Source organism: Pseudophryne corroboree, chromosome 4, assembly GCF_028390025.1.
Source record: "Pseudophryne corroboree isolate aPseCor3 chromosome 4, aPseCor3.hap2, whole genome shotgun sequence".
NCBI classification, from domain to species: domain Eukaryota; kingdom Metazoa; phylum Chordata; class Amphibia; order Anura; family Myobatrachidae; genus Pseudophryne; species Pseudophryne corroboree.
Window position 1 is genome coordinate 709,913,992 of NC_086447.1, and position 20,128 is coordinate 709,934,119.

The 20,128-nt window shown below is 41.0% G+C and overlaps 1 pseudogene; it reads right to left on the reverse strand.

Moving 5' to 3' along the window:
- Positions 1 to 1,332: 1,332 nt before the first annotated feature.
- LOC134912523 (5S ribosomal RNA) lies at positions 1,333 to 1,451 on the reverse strand (annotated as a pseudogene).
- Between the last annotated feature and the right edge of the window lie 18,677 nt (positions 1,452 to 20,128).

A 20,128-nucleotide genomic window follows, 5' to 3' on the forward strand; every position in this document is an offset into this window, starting at 1 on the left:
CCACACCGAAGAGCTGATTTTTTTTGTATTTTGACCAGGCATGTCAATGGCCTAATTCGGCCCACGGACAACATGTGTCTCCCCGGGTGCCTGACTTAAACAAACCACCTCTCCATCAGAATCCCCCTTGTCAATTTCCTCCCCAGCGCCAGCAACACCCATATCCTCATCCTGGTGTACTTCCACAGTGACATCTTCAATTTGACTATCAGGAACTGGACTGCGGGTGCTCCTTCCAGCACTTGCAGGGGGCGTGCAAATGGTGGAAGGCGCAAGCTCTTCCCGTCCAGTGTTGTGAAGGTCAGGCATCGCAACCGACACAATTGGACTCTCCTTGGGTATTTGTGATTTAGAAGAACGCACAGTTCTTTTCTGTGCTTTTGCCAGCTTAAGTCTTTTCATTTTTCTAGCGAGAGGATGAGTGCTTCCATCCTCATGTGAATCTGAACCACTAGCCATGAATATAGGCCAGGGCCTCAGCCGTTCCTTGCCACTCCGTGTCGTAAATGGCATATTGGCAAGTTTACGCTTCTCATCAGACGCTTTAAATTTTGATTTATGGGTCATTTTACTGAACTTTTGTTTTTTGGATTTTACATGCTCTCTACTATGACATTGGGCATCGGCCTTGGCAGACGACGTTGATGGCATTTCATCGTCTCGGCCATGACTAGTGGCAGCAGCTTCAGCACGAGGTGGAAGTGGATCTTGATCTTTCCCTATTTTAACCTCCACATTTTTGCTCTCCATTTTTTAATGTGTGGAATTATATGCCAGTATCAATAGCAATGGCCTACTACTATATATACAGCGCACAACTGAAATGCACCACAGGTATGGATGGATAGTATACTTGACGACACAGAGGTAGGTACAACAGTGGCCTACTGTACCGTACTGCTATATATATTATATACTGGTGGTCAGCAAACTGTGCAAAACTGAAATGCAAAATGTGGTCTTAAGAAAAGAGCAAAAGACAAAGAGCTGCTATATGTCTTTTCCAGGGCACACTTAGAAAAATATGTGATGGATTGTAAAAATATGGGTGAGTTAATACGTAACCTTTATTAAGATATACTTACTAAAAGGGAGGAAGCGAATAAACAAAATTTATTACAAATTTGAGGCGAAAAATATTTTTAGAAGGGCGAAAATATGTTTACTCCCTTTATGTATCAAAAAAATTAATTTGTTTCTGAATTGAACAAATACTAGTGGGAGTAAATAGGCTCCATGGGGTTAAGTTATCCCATACCTGAATATCCAAGTCAAACAAAAAACCCGGCAGTGCACATAGAACTGGAGCGGCTCATAAATATGAGAATAAAATACCTACGGTACCTAGTATTCCCTGGTGGTCTCCCAACCGGGTACTGACCAGGCCCTACAGTGTATGGCTTCCAAGATCAGACGAGGTTGGGCATACTCAGTGCGGTTTGACCGTAGGTGGGTGAGTCTCAAATTTTGTGCAATCAATTCCAGTGTGTGGTTATTTCAGGCAAATGTAATAACTGAGATGCTCTGATGATAATTACTCCCCCTAAAAATACACCCCCTAAAAATACAAGGGGAGATGAGGGTGGTGCTATGCAGTGGAAAAATACACCTTATTCTATTGGGTGTTATTTGTCCCCTTATGGGGATCTATCAGTAATGATCCCTAGGGGATGGTGTCTCCACTGAGTATTCCTAAATTTCACATCACAGCTGTATATTAAAATAACATGAAAAAAAAATATATAGCACGTTTCTCAAAGGATAACATATGATGTTTGTTGCACTTAATATCAGAATAGAAATGGATAAAGCGAATAACCCCTTATAATAGGCACTTATGGTATTTGCAGCTACATGCTGATAATCCCTCTATATATAGAAAATAAGGGTGTTATCCCCACTGTGTCCCTGAATTTGTTAGGGTACAGTGGAAGAACACTTGTATTGTGCCCATGTGTGAACCCCCCTGGTGGAGAATAAGAAAGTCAATTGCAGTATAATGATAGCTGGGTACCTCACTGGGTGTAAATTTCAAACCTTATTGCCCGAATGTCTGTAATCATTGGTGGGCAGTGTGAGATCTGAGGTGTCCAGTAGATATGGATAGTGATTTCCAGCCTGGGAGGATCCGAGTTGTGGAGCCGATGTTCGCGGTCCGTGCAACCGGAAGTTCGGGTGCCGTGACCGGAAGTGAACGTACGTTTCGCTCTGGGAGCTTGATCACCTGATCGCACTGAAATGCACCACAGGTATGGATGGATAGTATACTTGACAACACAGAGGTAGGTACAGCAGTAGCCTACTGTACCGTACTGCTATATATATTATATACTGGTGGTCAGCAAACTGTGCAAAACTGAAATGCACCACAGGTATGGATGGATAGTATACTTGACGACACAGAGGTAGGTACAGCAGTGGCCTACTGTACCGTACTGCTATATATATTGTATACTGGTGGTCAGCAAACTGTGCAAAACTGAAATGCACCACATGTATGTATGGATAGTATACTGGTGGTCAGCAAACTGTGCAAAACTGAAATGCACCACAGGTATGGATGGATAGTATACTTGACGACACAGAGGTAGGTACAGCAGTGGCCTTCTGTACCGTACTCCTATATATTATATACTGGTGGTCAGCAAAATTATGCACTGTACTCCTACTATATACTACAATGCAGTACAGATATGGAGTGTTTTTCAGGCAGACAACATATACTGGTGGTCACTGGTCAGCAAAACTCAGCACTGTACTCCTCCTATATAATATACTGGTGGTCCCCAGTGCCCACAATATAGCAGTGTGAGCACAGATATATGCAGCACACTGAGCACAGATATGGAGTGTTTTTCAGGCAGACAACGTATACTGGTGGTCATTGTCAGCAAAACTCTGCACTGTACTCTTCCTATATAATACAGCTGCTCCCCAGTCCCCACAATTAAGCAGTGTGAGCGCAGATATATGCAGCACACTGAGCACAGATAAGGAGCATTTTTTTCAGGCAGACAACGTATACTGGTGGTCACTGTCAGCAAAACTCTGCACTGTACTCCTCCTATATAATACAGCTGCTCCCCAGTCCCCACATTAAGCAGTGGGAGCACAGATATATGCAGCACAATGAGCACAGATAAGGAGCATTTTTTTCAGGCAGAGAACGGATAAAACTGGTGGTCACTGATCAGCAAAACTCTGCACTATACTCTTCCTATATTATACAGCTGCTCCCCAGTTCTCCCCACAATTAAGCAATAAAGCACAATCAAGTTCAACAATAAACGGAGAGGACGCCAGCCACGTGCTCTCCCTAACATTTCCAATGCACGAGTTAAAATGGCGGTGACGCGCGGCTGCTTATAAAGAATCCGAATCTCGCGAGAATCCGACAGCGGGATGATGACGTTCAGGCGCGCTCGGGTTAAACAAGCCATACGGGAGAATCCGAGAATGCCTCGGACCCGTGTAAAATGGGTGAAGTTCGGGGGGATTCGGTTTCCGAGGAACCGAACCCGCTCATCACTAGTAACAATTAAACGAATTTCACAGGAACTTTCCTTAAAATAAATTAAAAGTCCTTTCAATTAAGTAGTCTCTCTTTCGTTATATCCTCCACATTTGTACCTCTGAAGAGAAAGACAGCACTTAGTGTAACACCGTTTGAAAAAATGTATTGTATCACACCTGTTTAGGTAATCACACTCACAATTAATCAATGTATATACTGCTTATCATCCTTCCACTATGATACTGTCAGATTTTTCTTCTTCCACTGAAGTATATGAAACACTCCCCACCTCAGAAGAGAGAAACAGCGCTTAGTGTAACACCGTTTAGATAGTGTATTAATCACTCCTGTTTAGGTAATTACACTCACATTTGATCATTAGTATATACAGCTTATAATCCTCCCAGTATTCTGTTCTCTCACACTTTCTCTTCCTTCACTGAAGTACATGGAACTCAGAAAGGAGAAGAATTTAGTGCAACATTGTTATATAAAAGTAACAATTTATTTTACAGGATGCACTTACAACAGATATATAGAATTAAAGCATGTAATAAAACCTCCACAGGGGTTTAAAGGGTCTCACACACGATGAATAACGGAGCCAGCTGATCCATCCATCAACATAGTTAATGTCCTTTCAGATGTTTAAATGGAGAGGTGAGTATCCACAAAAAGAAAGTACCCTGGGTGTTCAGAAAACCCACCAGCTTAACGCGTTTCGGACCGTTATGTCCTTCGTCAGAAGCTTGGTGGCAATAACACAGATCCAGATTTTTATACAGCATCTAATATTAAGGCACACCCCCCCACCCATGTGTTACAGGGCGCCAAAATCAAACTGGTTACTCGTAAAGCACAGATCCCGTTCATAATTTCCATGTCACTTCCGGAAATTCCAGGAAATGACGTCTATGCGTTCCACCGCACTTATTAGTGCGAAACGTCACTTCCGTATGCTAGCGGATATGACGTATGCGACATATGCATTAGACTACGTACTTAAGCTCCGTCACTTCCCGTTGTTACCGGATGTAGAAAAAAAACACTGCGTTCTATTTATTCAAACACAGGAAGGACGTGATGCTGGGGACTCCGTCTCTATGCAACCATAGTAATGTCACGCATCTCCTTAGCAACAACCACTTATTCTCAGTGGCGGGATCCATTATCACCGGGGAGGGAGTGACCTTTAAACAATGTAAACAAAATAAAATCAATCCACATAAAATATCATTTAACTACTTATTCATAGATCTATGGACAGTGAAATGTTAATTTAAACCATTACTCACTTAATTCACTTGATGTTAATTAATAAATATAATTCATAAATAATGGTGAATTTTATTTAATTTATATATAATAGGTGTATTTTTTATCACCATAATCTCCAATTTTATAACCATGGCTAAATACAGTAAACCTTTCACTGTCCATTTATAGGATAAGACATTAAATTATCCATTTAATATTTGTCAAAAAGAAAAAAAGAGAAAAAGAGAAGAGAGTGTGTAAAACAGGTTAAGCAGAGTTTTATAGAAAGTGTTTAAGTTCAAATTCCCCATTTAGGCCTCTGGGGACCAGAGTTTTAAATTGTAATATCCATTTAATTTCAGCTCTTGAGAGCCTTAACTCAATATATTTTGTTCTCCAATTAGATTGTATGACTTGGATACCCCAAAAAGACTTAATATGGCATTCCTTCGAGCAATGTTTCTCTTTAAAATGAGCGGACATGGTGTGAGATTCTAAACCTTTCCTTATATTGTATACATGTTCTCCTAATCTAATTTTAAGATTCCGTGTAGTCTTTCCTATATATACTAAATTGCAAGTACATTGGATCGCATAAACGACATTCTTCGAATTACATGTAATGAAATCATTTATTGAATATGTGGTTCCATTTACATTAAATTCTTTTATTTTTTATGGATTATTTTTAACAGTAGCTCTACACATAACACAGATGCCACACCGATGAAAGCCCTGTATTCTTAAACTAGTCCTTTTCTCTTCCTCAATGCTACTCCGCACCAGCTTATTCTTTAAATTGGGTTCCTTTCTATAAATAAAGGAAGGATTAGCAGGAAGTACTTTACCAATTATAGGGTCTTTCTGTAATATGGGCCAGTTTCTTCTAATACATTTCTCTATTTCTTTATGATTAGAACTAAAATTACTTGTAAAGACACAAATAAATTTATCATCATCCATGTCCGCCTTTTTTGTTTTTTATTTCAATAATTCTGATCTATCTACTTCTGCCAATCTACTTTCTGCTCTGTCCTATTCTTCAGTCTTATATCCCTTTTCAATAAATCTTAATTTAGTTTCCTCAATAAGTTCTGCACATACTTCTGGTTCAGAACAGTTCCTTTTTATACGGCTATATTGGCCAAAAGGTATACCCTTCAGCCAATTGTCATGATATAGACTATCCCTGTATATTTAACTGTTGCAATCCGTTGGCTTACGATAGTTCTTTGTTTGGACCATACAATTTTTAATATATATGGACAAATCCAGGAAATTAATTTCCTTCTCACTTATTTGAAATGTTAATTTTTTTTAGAATATTAGCATTAAGAGAATTACAAAATAGATCAAGATCTTCCTTCGTACCATTCCAAATAAAAAAAATATTATCTATAAATCTCTGACAGGGAGACCAGGCCCACCCCCAGCCGACCATCATGCCACACACTATGCTCCTCCCAATAGGACATGAATAGGTTCGCATACCTGGGGCAAACCTGGTACCCATAGCAGTCCCAATGGACTGTATATAAAAAATCCATCTAAAAAGAAATAATTATTTTTTTATATAAAATCTATACCCCCAAGTATAAAGTTTTTTGTATCCTCATCCATATTACTTTGGTCTAAAAAGAAGGAAACCGCCTCTAGTCCCTTAATATGATCAATAATAGAATATAGTGTGGTGACATCAGCACTTCCCAAGATATAACCGGTTTCCCAATTAACATTCTCTATTTTATTCAAAACATCACCAGTGTCCTTAAGATAAGTTCTCATTTGTTTCACTAGTGGTTGTAAAAAACCATCGATGACAGCTGATAAGTTACTTGTGGTAGTATTTATCCCTGCAATTATAGGGCGACCAGGAGGCTGAACAGGATCTTTGTGTATTTTGGGGAGAACATATATTGTTGGAATAGATGGCATTTTAATATTAATAAATTCATGTTCTTTTTTTAGTTATTACCCCTCTTTCTAATGCTATTTGCATTAAATCTAAAAGTCCTTTTAGGACCTTTTCTGTAGGATCCGTTCTTAATTTCTTATAGGTGTTTCCATTATTAAGTTGTCTGTAAGTTTCTTCCATATAGGAACTTCTGTTCATCAGTACTATACTTCCACCTTTATCTGCTGGTTTTATTATCAGATTTTTATCATCCTGAAGGTTTTTTAAAGCCTTAAACTCCTTCATTGTGAGATTACATCTTGATGGTTTTTTAGAAGATCCAGTTATAACTTCTAGTTCATCGCTTATGATTTTACTACAGCAGTCAATGAAACTGCCTTTGCAAAATGTTGGATAAAACGTTGATTTATTCTTAAATTGGTGTCTGGAGGATCCTCCAAAATCTCCCTCTACACTTTCTCCTCCTTCTTTTTTACTCATAAATAATTTTTTTACAGTTAGTTTACGTATATATTTTTGTAAATCGATATAGGTATCAAATGGATCTGCTTTTATACTAGGGGCATATTTGAGGCCTTTCATAAGGACACATTCTTCCTCTGCAGATAACTGTCTCACTCAGATTAAAAATTTTCATTTTATCCTTATTGGATTCTTCTACCTGCTTATTCTTATTCTTAATTGGTTTAATTGCTTTCTTACAGCCTCCTCTTTTTCCTCTTTTAGTTTTATTTTTATTTTTATTATCCCTTAAGGTCTTCTCCTGCATCTGCGATCCTGCTCTAAAAAAGAAGTGGAGGTTTCACCCAATTCATTCCAATCTTCTCTTAGGGGGAGATATCTATTTTCCCTAAAGGGTGGTCTTTTTTCAAATATCTCATTATATGGTTGATACAAATTGAAAGAGATGTCTTCCCTATAAACAGTCTCATTATCACAGTTTCTCCATGTTCGTCTATCATTAGGGGTCTGATTTCCCTGACTATTATAATTTAGTCTCTTTCTCTGCATAAATGGTTGAGTTTTATATTCTCTAGCTTTTCCTACAAAATTTTGAGATACATTTTTCGGTTTAGTAATAACTGTTCTAGACACCGGAGTTTCAATAGCATTAATTTCCTCTGGTATAATAGATTTTTTCTGTGCCATTAAATCTCTTTTCAATTTCCACATTTTTCTCTCTTTCAGTTCTCTGGTCTCTTTGTTGATTTTTCTCATTATTTCTTCCTCAGTAGATTTAAAGTCCTTAGAATCTTTAAAAGGACTGATCATAATAAATAGATTATTAATCTCATCATTCAATGAGTCCATCAATTTTCTACGTTCTCCGAGTATGAGATCTATCAATTTATGAGAGCAGAAATCGAGAGCTAATTGCCATTCTTCAGAAAAATTTCCTTCTAGAAAATTAAACGAAGGAGGTTTATTAATCTGTAACCCCTTGGGTATTAGATTTTCAGTCTGATATTTCTCTATGGTAATAACCTCCCACCATATCCTATTTTCCTTTAGCATGGCGGTTTCTAATTTTTGACTGAGACTGTATAGATCTTCATCTACAACATTCACTTCTTCTAGATCTATAGATCCAAATAGATTTTTAATAGATTCATTTCTAGAATCCCGGAATGAAAACATGTTTGCAGCAATAGCTTTAGGGTAGAGGTGAGAAGAGTACAACAATAGAAGAAAACACCAGAAAACAGTTGCGCAATAAAAACTCAAATCGTGCAGCCCATATCTCTCAAATGGTTTCACCAGACCATAGATAAGAACATATTTAAAAAAAATAGAAAGACCCTTTGGCGCACACAGAATACCATGTAACAATGAAGCGAATTTCACAGAAACTTTCCTTAAAATAAATTAAAAGTCCGTTCAATTAAGTAGTCTCTCTTTCTTTATATCCTCCACATTTGTACCTCAGAAGAGAAAGACAGCACTTAGTGTAACACCGTTTGAAAAAATGTATTGTATCACACCTGTTTAGGTAATCACACTCACATTTAATCAATGTATATACTGCTTACCATCCTTCCACTATGATACTGTCAGATTTTTCTTCTTCCACTGAAGTATATGAAACACTCCCCACTTGTACCTCAGAAGAGAGAAACAGCGCTTAATGTAACACCGTTTAGATAGTGTATTAAACACTCCTATTTAGGTAATTACACTCACATTTGATCATTAGTATATACAGTTTATAATCCTCCCAGTATTCTGTTCTCTCACACTTTCTCTTCCTTCACTGAAGTACATGGAACTCAGAAAGGAGAAGAATTTAGCGCAACATTGTTATATAAAAGTAACAATTTATTTTACAGGATGCACTTACAACAGATATATAGAATTAAAGCATGTAATAAAACCTCCACAGGGGTTTAAAGGGTCTCACACACGATGAATAACGGAGCCAGCCGATCCATCCATCAACATAGTTAATGTCCTTTCAGATTTCAGATGTTTAAATGGAGAGGTGAGTATCCACAAAAAGAAAGTCCCCTGGGTGTTCAGAAAAACCACCAGCTTAACACGTTTCGGACCGTTATGTCCTTCGTCCGAAGCTTGGTGGCAATAACACAGATCCAGATTTTTATACAGCATCTAATATTAAGGCACACCCCCCCATGTGTTAAAAGGCGCCAAAATCAAACTGGTCACTCGTAAAGCACAGATCCCGTTCATAATTTCCATGTCACTTCCGGAAATTCCAGGAAATGACGTCTATGCGTTCCACCACACTTATTAGTGTGGCACGTCACTTCCGTATGCTAGCAGATATGACGTATGCGACGTATGTGTTCCACTTCATACTTAAGCTCTGTCACTTCCCGTTGTTACCGGATGTAGAAAAATACCACTGCGTTCCATTTATTCAAACACAGGAAGGACGTGATGCCGGGGAGTCCGTCTCTATGCAACCATAGTAACGTCACGCATCTCCTTAGCAACAGCCACTTATTCTCAGTGGCGGGATCCATTATCACCGGGGAGGGAGTGACCTTTAAACAATGTAAACAAAATAAAATCAATCCACATAAAATATCATTTAACTACTTATTCATAGATCTATGGACAGTGAAATGTTAATTTAAACCATTACTTGCTTAATTCACTTGATGTTAACTAATAAATATAATTCATAAATAATGGTGAATTTTATTTAATTTATATATAATAGGTGTATTTTTTATCACCATAATCTCCAATTTTATAACCATGGCTAAATACAGTAAACCTTTCACTGTCCATTTATATGATAAAACATTCAATTATCCATTTATTATTTGTCAAAAAGAGAAAAAGAGAAGAGAGTGTCTAAAACAGGTTAAGCAGAGTTTTATAGAAAGTGTTTAAGTTCAAATTCCCCATTTAGGCCTCTGGGGACCAGAGTTTTTTAGTTGAAATATCCATTTCATTTCAGCTCTTGAGAGCCTTAACTCAATATATTTTGTTCTCCAATTAGATTGTATGACTTGGATACCCCAAAAAGACTTAATATGGCATTCCTTCGAGCAATGTTTCTCTTTAAAATGAGTGGACATGGTGTGAGATTCTAAACCTTTCTAAACACCAGGGGACTTTCTATTTGTGGATACTCACCTCTCCATTTAAACATCTGAAAGGACATTAACTGTGTTGATGGATGGATCAGCTGGCTCCGTTGTTCATCGTGTGTGACATCCTTTAAACCCCTGTGGAGGTTTTATTACATGCTTTAATTCTATATATCTGTTGTAAGTGCATCCTGTAAAATAAATTGTTACTTTTATATAACAATGTTGCACTAAATTCTTCTCCTTTCTGATTTCCATGTACTTCAGTGAAGGAAGAGAAAGTGTGAGAGAACAGAATACTGGGAGGATTATAAGCTGTATATACTAATGATCAAATGTGAGTGTAATTACTTAAATAGGAGTGTTTAATACACTATCTAAACGGTGTTACACTAAGCGCTGTTTCTCTCTTCTGAGGTACAAGTGGGGAGTGTTTCATATACTTCAGTGGAAGAAGAAAAATCTGACAGTATCATAGTGGAAGGATGATAAGCAGTATATACATTGATTAAATGTGAGTGTGATTACCTAAACAGGTGTGATACAATACATTTTTTCAAACGGTGTTACACTAAGTGCTGTCTTTCTCTTCTGAGGTACAAATGTGGAGGATATAAAGAAAAAGAGACTACTTAATTGAAAGGAATTCAGAAAACATCCGAATTATCACCACTCGCTGTTTTCTGTTATACAGCCAGTTACTTACCCAAGTACAAACAGTGTTTTTCACCCCAAGCTCTCTCATATTGAAGATTAGTCTCCTATATGGCACTGTGTCAAAAGCCTTAGCAAAGTCCAAAAAGACCACATCCACTGCTTTACCCGTATCAATATTGTCGCTAACTTTCTCATAAAAGCTTATTAAGTTTGTTTGGCATGACCTGTCCTTCATAAAACCATGTTGATGCCTATTAATAACATTGGAGGTATCTAGGTACTCTAGTATACTATCCCTTAATATTCCTTCCAGTATTTTCCCCACTATTGATGTCAAACTTACTGGTCTATAGTTGTCGGGATGAGTTTTAATTCCCTTTTCAAATATTGGGACTACCGGTCCTCTCTCGTGAATACTAAGGAAAATTATTTTTTCAATAAATCTGCTTTTTCCCTATAGTCATTAATCAACACATCTAGTTCGCCCCATACAAAGGTTAGCTCCAGCCCAAGTACAGTGACCGCAGGAGCAAGCCAGATGTAGGAGAAGCAGTCAGGAAGGCATGCTAACCGTACTTGACCAGGCAAAGTTGGTGGCGTGGCCTTTGAGGAAAACCCCCCACGCAAGAGCTGGCCATGAGAGGGGGCACACGATCGGACAAGCTGCTCAATCCGCTGCTGTCAGCACAGCTGTCACTCAGATCTTGGTAGCTGTAAATGGTGCCTGCTGTCAAATTGAGCTGGTCTTGCATACCCCTACACAAGGCAAATGCCCTAGGCATTTGCCTATATTGCTTATAGCTAAGGCCGGCTTTTCCTATACATACACAGACATACACACAGTGACAGCTGTACATACACTGAAATACACACGCTGATGGCTATACATACACTGGCATACACATGTTGACACCCATACATACAGATATAGGCATGCTCATCTAGCCTGTAGTTTACATGGGTGGTGTACTAAGATGCACGCACGCCTAGAGGTGGCTTGGATGAGAGTGACTACATCTGTACACTGACATACACACGCTGACACCTATATGCACACTAACACCTATAAATACACCAACCTACATACGCACACTTACACCTATACATACATCATACATATGCTGACACCTATACAATGAGACCAATGCATACAATGACATACACACACTGACACCTATGATTGCACGTACTTAGCAGTACAATGATGTAATAGTTAGCATTCCTACCTCACAGCACTGAGGTCCTGGGTTAGATTCCTACCATGGCCCTAACGGTGTGGAGTTTGGATGTTCCCATTCTTGCTTTGGTTTTCTATGGAAAGGGGCATGGACTTGTGGTGCACTACCATAGGAGGTATTCTGTGTCAGTCTGCCTCCCAGAGTCACCCACTATCTCCCTGTCACCCATCCCTCTCCAGTCACCCACTATCTCTCTGTACCCCTAGCCTCCCCAGTCACCGACTATCTCCCTGTCACCCCTGCCTTCCCAGTCACCCACTTTCTCTCTGTCGACCACTATGTCCCCATCACCCACTATCTCCTTGTCACCTTCTCCGTTACCCTCTACCTTCTGCTGTCAATCTCTGTCTCTCCCTACTTACCTCTCCCAGTCACCCTCATCTACCCTCAGCCACCTCTATTGTGCTATCATGCTGTTTCCCTTCCCTAGGAAGTGCTGCTGCCTGTATGCTGACTAGTGTGTTTCCAGACTGACGCTTGAGGTGAGGGGTGTGGAGGGGAACTGATGAGGCACCTGTAAGAGCACCACCATTTGCTGACCAACTGGAGACCAGCAGGGACCTTCACTCTGCATGACCATCACAGGAGCAGGTATGCAGAACATAGTGACCTGGGATCATGTCCTGCATTCTCTCTCCCCCACGTCTCCCACACTCACTGCCCCTGGTCTCCCTGTATCTCTTTTTTTCTCTCCCATGGGTCCCTATCTCTCTCTGCCCCTGGTCTATCTCTGACTCTCTCTCTCCCATTTCTCCATCTCTCTATGTCCCTGGTCTCTCTATCTCTCTCTCTGCCTCTCTCTCCCATGTCTACATCTCTCTCCTATGTCTCCCTCACTCTCTGCCCCTTCCCTCACTCTCTGCCCCTGGTCTCTCTCTCTCCCATATCTCCCCCTCTCTCTGCCCTTGGTCTCTATCTCTCTCCCATGTCTCCCTCTCTACCTGCCCCTGGTCTCATTCTCTCTGTCTCTGGTCTTTCTGTCTCTCTCTTTCTCTACCCCTGGTCACTCTCTCTGCTTCTCTCTCCCAGCTCTCTCTCTCTCTGCCCCTAGTCTCTCTCTATCTCTCTCTCCCCCATATCTCCCCCTCTCTCTGCCCTTGGTCTCTATCTCTCTCCCATGTCTCCCACTCCCTCTGCCCCTGGTCTCATTCTCTCTGTCCCTGGTCTTTCTGTCTCTCTCGCTCTGTCCCTGGTCTTTCTGTCTCTCTGCACCTGTTCTCTTTGTCTCTCTCCCATGTCTGCCTCTCTCTGCCCCTGGTCTCTCGGTTTCTCTCTCCCATGTCTCTCCCTCTCTCTCTCTCTCTCTCTCTCTCTCTCTCTCCCCCATGTCTGTTTCTCTCTGCCCTTTGTCTCTGTCTCTCTCTCCTGCATGTCTCCCTCTCTCTGCCCATGGTCTCATTGTCTCTTTTTCTCTCTCCTATGTCTCCCTCACTCACTTCCCCTGTTCTCCCTGTCTCTCCTTCTTTCACTCTCTCCCATGGGTCTCTATCTCTCTGCCCTTGGTCTCTCTCTCTGCCTCTCTCTCCCATGTATACCTCTCTCTACCCCTGGCCTCTCGCTATCTCTCTCTCCCCCATATCTCCCCCTCTCTATTCCCCTGGTCTCTATCTCCCTCCCATTTCTCCCTCTCTCTCTCTGCCCCTGGTCTCATTCTTTCTTTCCCTGGTATCTCTGTCTCTCTGTCCCTGGTTTCTCTGTCTCTCTCCCTGTCCATGGTCTCTCGATATCTCTCTTCCCAATGCCTCCGCCTCTCTCTGCCCCTGGTCTCTCTATTTCTCTCTCCCATGTCTCCCTCTTTCTCTTTCTCTGTCTTTCTCTCTCTCCCACGTCTGCCTATATCTAACCTTATTCTCTGTCTCTCTCTCCCCAATGTCTCCCTCTCTCTGCCCATGGTCTCATTGTCTCACTCTACAATGTCTTCCTCTCTCTCTATGCCACTGGTCTCTCTATGTCTTTCTCTCCTTCCTATGTCTCCCTCTCTCTGCTCTTGGTTTCTGTCTCTCTATCTCCCCATGTCTCCATCTCTCTCTGCCCCTGGTCTCTCTATGTCTCTCTCTCCCATGTCTCTCACTCTCTCCATCTTTGGTCCCTCTGCCTCTCTCCCATGTCTAACTCTCTGCACCTGGTCTCTCTCTCTCTCTCTCTCTCCCATGTCACCCTCATTCTCTGCCCATGGTCTCTGTCTCTCCCCATGTCTCCATCTCTCTCTGCCCTGGTCTGTCCCTCTCTCCCCATGTCTCCATCTCTCTCTGTCCCTGGTATATGTGTGTGCCTCTCTCTCTCTCACTCCTATGTCTTCATCTCTCTGTGCCCCTGGTCTCTCTACCCCATGTCAGCCTCTCTCTCTCCATTTCTCTCTCCCATGTCTCCCTATCTCTTTCCCTGATCTCTTTGTTTCTCTCTCCCTCATGTCACCCTCTCGCATTCTATCCCATGACTACCTCTCACTCCCGTGTCTCCCTCTCTCTGTGTGTGTCCCTCTCTCATGTCTCCCTCTCTTTCTGCGTCTGGTCTCTCTGTTTTTCTCTCTCCCATGTCTTCCTGTCTCTCTAACCCTGGTCTCTCTCTCTACCATGACTCCCTCTCTCTCTGCCAACGGTCTCTCTCTTTCTCTATACTCCCCCCATGTCTCCCTCTATCTCTGCCAGTGGTTTATCTATCTCTCTCTGCTTCCAGTCTCTCTTATACCATTATCCAAAAAGTTAAATGATGTCCCTCCCAAGTAGACCATGCCCATTTTTCATAAGCTCACACAATTATTATTATTATTATTATTATTATTATTATTTTTTTGGGGGGGGCACTATTCTTCAATTTGCCCTGGGTGCCAAAGACCCTAGTTATGGCTTCTGCTCATAAATATACTGTATTACATTTATATAAATAGCTAGGCAATCACAATTGTAATTAAATAAATCTACACAGAATAGGCACATCATATTGGCATGCTTTAGATAAGGCTTCACAGCATTATAAAATACAAGAATAAATATATGTATTTTAGTTGTATAATTTTTTTTATTCACTATTGAATATATTGTAGATAAAGGATAACATTGTCAAAAAATTCTCTGGGGGGAAGTACACCCCAGAATCCCGGCGCAAATTAGTCAACAATGTTCATTAATTAGCCACTAGCTGCACACACTAAAGGATTAGCTAGATCCTAAAACAATTCAAGACACAAACAAAGAAAAAGTGGCGCGCTTTTGTGTCTTAAAATTCAATGAGTTTAGGTGTCTGCTTATGCTCAGAACTGAAATAAAACCATAGAATCTGCTTTATAAATAACTCAATCAATCTTTACTTCAATTAATAATCAATATATTACACATAAAAAATATATATAAAACAAGGAATAGGTTTGTATAACACACACTCAAATAGGAAGCATCAAATAACCTCTAGCGCTGTATAGTTGTTGGCAACAATGTACCTCTTTCGACACTAAGCAGACCCTTTGCATTCTGCTAGATATTGTGTCAAATTGTAACAATTACTGACAATTTTGCAAGGGAAAAGGTCTCTCCTACCCTTCTGCTCCTGGCGTCCCAGTGCAGAGGGATGCTGCTGTATAATGATTTACCCGAATTTGCGGGAATGTCTGGCAGTGCAGTCACCTGGAGAGATATACGTTCCTAAGATTGTCAGTAAAACCATCCACCGCCCGTGCAGTACAATCTCAGTTCTGGCAGGTGGGTATATATAATTGCTCCCAATTACCGCTTTCTGATGTGGCCGCTGGACTTGGCACAGTCTCGGTCCTGGCTTGCAGGTAAGCGGAGCTCAGTTCTGGCAGGTGGATATATATAGAGATGCTCCCAGTTACCGCTTTCTGATGTAGCCGCTGGACTTGGCACAGTCTCGGTCCTGGCTTGCGGGTCAGCGGAGCTCCGGTTAGCGCTTACAACGAGGCCGTTGCAGATGTAACTCGTGTGATGCTTCCGTCAGTGTGTGACAGCAAACGGGGATGTGACGTCAACGCGTTTCGTCCCGTCGTAAATCGGGACTTCCTCAAGACTCCTTGAGGAAGTCCCGATTTACGACGGGACGAAACGCGTTGATGTCACATCCCCGTTTGCTGTCACACACTGACGGAAGCATCACACGAGTTACATCTGCAACGGCCTCGTTGTAAGCGCTAACCGGAGCTCCGCTGACCCGCAAGCCAGGACCGAGACTGTGCCAAGTCCAGCGGCTACATCAGAAAGCGGTAACTGGGAGCATCTCTATATATATATCCACCTGCCAGAACTGAGCTCCGCTTACCTGCAAGCAAGGACCGAGACTGTGCCAAGTCCAGCGGCCACATCAGAAAGCGGTAATTGGGAGCAATTATATATACCCACCTGCCAGAACTGAGATTGTACTGCACGGGCGGTGGATGGTTTTACTGACAATCTTAGGAACGTATATCTCTCCAGGTGACTGCACTGCCAGACATTCCCGCAAATTCGGGTAAATCATTATACAGCAGCATCCCTCTGCACTGGGACGCCAGGAGCAGAAGGGTAGGAGAGACCTTTTCCCTTGCAAAATTGTCAGTAATTGTTACAATTTGACACAATATCTAGCAGATTGCAAAGGGTCTGCTTAGTGTCGAAAGAGGTACATTGTTGCCAACAACTATACAGCGCTAGAGGTTATTTGATGCTTCCTATTTGAGTGTGTGTTATACAAACCTATTCCTTGTTTTATATATATTTTTTATGTGTAATATATTGATTATTAATTGAAGTAAAGATTGATTGAGTTATTTATAAAGCAGATTCTATGGTTTTATTTCAGTTCTGAGCATAAGCAGACACCTAAACTCATTGAATTTTAAGACACAAAAGCGCACCACTTTTTCTTTGTTTGTGTCTCAAAGGATAACATTGTATATAAAACCTTATGATATGTATAAATGGGATGCTGCCTGACCAAATGTGAGAGGGCAAATGTTGTTGGGCTTTTGCTATTTCCTAGAATATGGAGAGGCCTATTTTCTGTATGACAGTCACTCATTTTTCTTGATATATGCACCTACATTGGCTCAACGTCATATGTAAATAGAAGGCCCCCCAAAAAAAGTTATCTAAAAACTATAATCTATTTACATCTTTAATATGTTTCATAGTTATTATTGTTTTTATCATTTACTGTACCTTGCTTTAACTATGTTTATCTATAGAAAGGTTTATTCATATGATAATGTGGCCACATTTCTTTCAAACCTTTATAAATTAAGGCTTCCCTTGATCTTTCATATTTCTAAATCAAATCCTTTATAGTGGATCAACGTCCCTGATTTCCTGTTATGACCACCTTTCTGCTCCTTTTGCAATTGCCAGAGGAACGCTTCTTTTTGCACTTGAGATCAATCCTCTTGCAATACTAAAAATCATCACATTTTTCTTCAGTCCAGTACTTGCCAAAACCATGCCTCTGTAGTAGAGATGAGTAGAGATGAGCGGGTTCGGTTCTCAGAGAACCGAACCCTACCGTACTTTGCCTTCCGAGTTTGGTTCTGAGCAAGGCTCGGGTTTTCCCGCCTGACTCGTAAACCCGAACGGGGCAAAGCGTCATCATCCCGCTGTCGGATTCTCGCGGGATTTGGATTCCATATAAGGAGCCGCGCATCGTGACCATTTTCACTCCAGTCTCGGAGAATGTACTGAGAGGACGTGTCCTCAGTGTTCACTGTATGTGTGGAAGTGGGAAAGTGGGGTGGTGAGTCTTGTGCTGTGTTGTGCTGTCCAGTGTAGTCAATGTATTGTGCTGCATCAGTCCAGCCAGTCACAGTGTTGGTGTCCTCTGCTGTCATATATCCAGTGTAGCTGTATAAAGTGGTGCTGTGTTGTGCTGTCCAGTCCAGTGCAGTCAGTGTATTGTGCTGCATGTCCAGCCAGTCACAGTGTTGGTGTCCTCTGCTGCCATATATCCAGTGTAGCTGTATAAAGTGGTGCTGTGTTGTGCTGTCCAGTCCAGTGTAGTCAGTGTCTTGTGCAGCATCAGTCCAGTGACCAGTCACAGTGGTGGTGTCCTCTGCTGCTATATATCCAGTGTTGCTGCAGTATAATTCCCGTGATATTGCCGTATAATTCCCGTGATACTGGCGTATAATTCTTGTGACATTGCCGTATAATTCTTGGAATACTGGCGTATAATTCCCGTGATACTGGCATATAATTCCTGTGATATTGCTGTATAATACCTGTGATATTGCCATATAATTCTCGGAATACTGGCATATAATTCCCATGATACGGGGTATAATTCCTGTGATATTGCCATATAATTCCCGCAATACTGCCGTATAATTACAGTTATCCTGCCGTATAATTCCATATAAATCCATATAATTCTGTATAAATCCAGTTCAGTGGTGCTGCCATATAAATTCAGTGGTGCTATCCTGTCCTGTATATTATTTACTCCAAATAAAGGAGTTATTAATATTTAGTCCAAATAAATTTTACAGGGTTTGTCCTGTGTGGTGTAGGGGTACGATCTCTTGTGCCACATATTGTGTTATCTAACTCCAGAAAAACAATGGAGAACAAGCATTTGGAAGATAAAATAGGGAAAGATCAAGAACCATTTCCTCCTAGTGCTGAAGCTGCTGCCGCTAGCCATGACATATACAATGAAATGCCATCAACGTCGTCTGCCAAGGCCGATGCCCATTGTGATAGTAGAGGGCATGTAAAATCAAAAAAGCCAAAGTTCAGTAAAAAGACCCAAAAAAATTATTTTAAGTGGACTGAGGAGAAACGTAAATTTGCCAATATGCCATTTACGACACGTAGTGGCAAGGAACGCCTGAGGCCCTGGCCTATGTTCATGACTAGTGATTCTGCTTCACATGATGATGGAAGCCCTCATAACTGAGGCCTTGACACTTATGTTGGTGTTAGACGTGCGTCTGGTATCTGCCATTATTGCAGTGGGATTTAGACAATTGATGGAGATATTGTGTCCCCGGTACCAAATCCCATCTAGATTCCACTTCACTAGGCAGGCGATACCGAGATTTCGCCATTTAATTCCAATGATTTGGACATATAATAATTAATTGCAGTGATTTGGACGTATAGTTACAGTGATTTTGCAGTATAATTACAGTGATTTGGACGTATAATTATTAATTCCAGGGATTTTGCCAATTAATTCCAGTGATTTGGACGTATAATTCCAGTGATTTTGCAGTATAATTCCAGTGATTTGGATGTATAATTACAGTGATTTTTCAGTATAATTCCAGTGATTTGGACGTATAATTATTAATTCCAGTGATTTTTGCCAATTAATTCCAGTGATTTGGATGTATAATTACAGTGATTTTGCAGTATAATTTTAGTGATTTGGACGTATAATTATTAATGACAGTGATTTTGCCAATTAATTCCAGTGATTTGGATGTATAATTCTAGTGGTTGGAATTGTTTGTGTTGCTTGGCTTAGTCATACCGCTACCTCATTGCACTTCTTCGACATCTTTGCATGAGGTGTTGTTTGGGGCCTAGTTTTTGAAAGTGCCATCCTCTCTGACACTGCCATATGAGTCCAGGGGTACTGCTGTATTAGTCCTGGGGTACTGCCATAAAAGTCCACCAATTGCAGATTTTTTAAAAAATGACAGGGGCGTGCTGGAGATGCTGTCAGTGGACCAAACAATTGCGGCCCACTCTCGACATTCAGCCACTGTGTGACACTACTAGATGGGCCAGGTGGTTGTGTCGCTTAGCTTAGTCATACAACAACCTCTGCGCACCTTTTTTTATTCTTTGCATCATGTGCTGTTTGGGGCCTTTTTTTATATCTGCCCTCCTATCTGCCACTGCAGTGCCACTCCTAGATGGGCCAATTGTTTGTGTCGCTTGGCTTAGACATACAGCTACCTCATTGCACCTCTTCTAAATCTTTGCATGAGGTGCTGTTTGGGGCCTAGTTTTTGAAAAGTGCCATCCTGTCTGACACTGCAGTGCCACTCCTAGATGGGCCA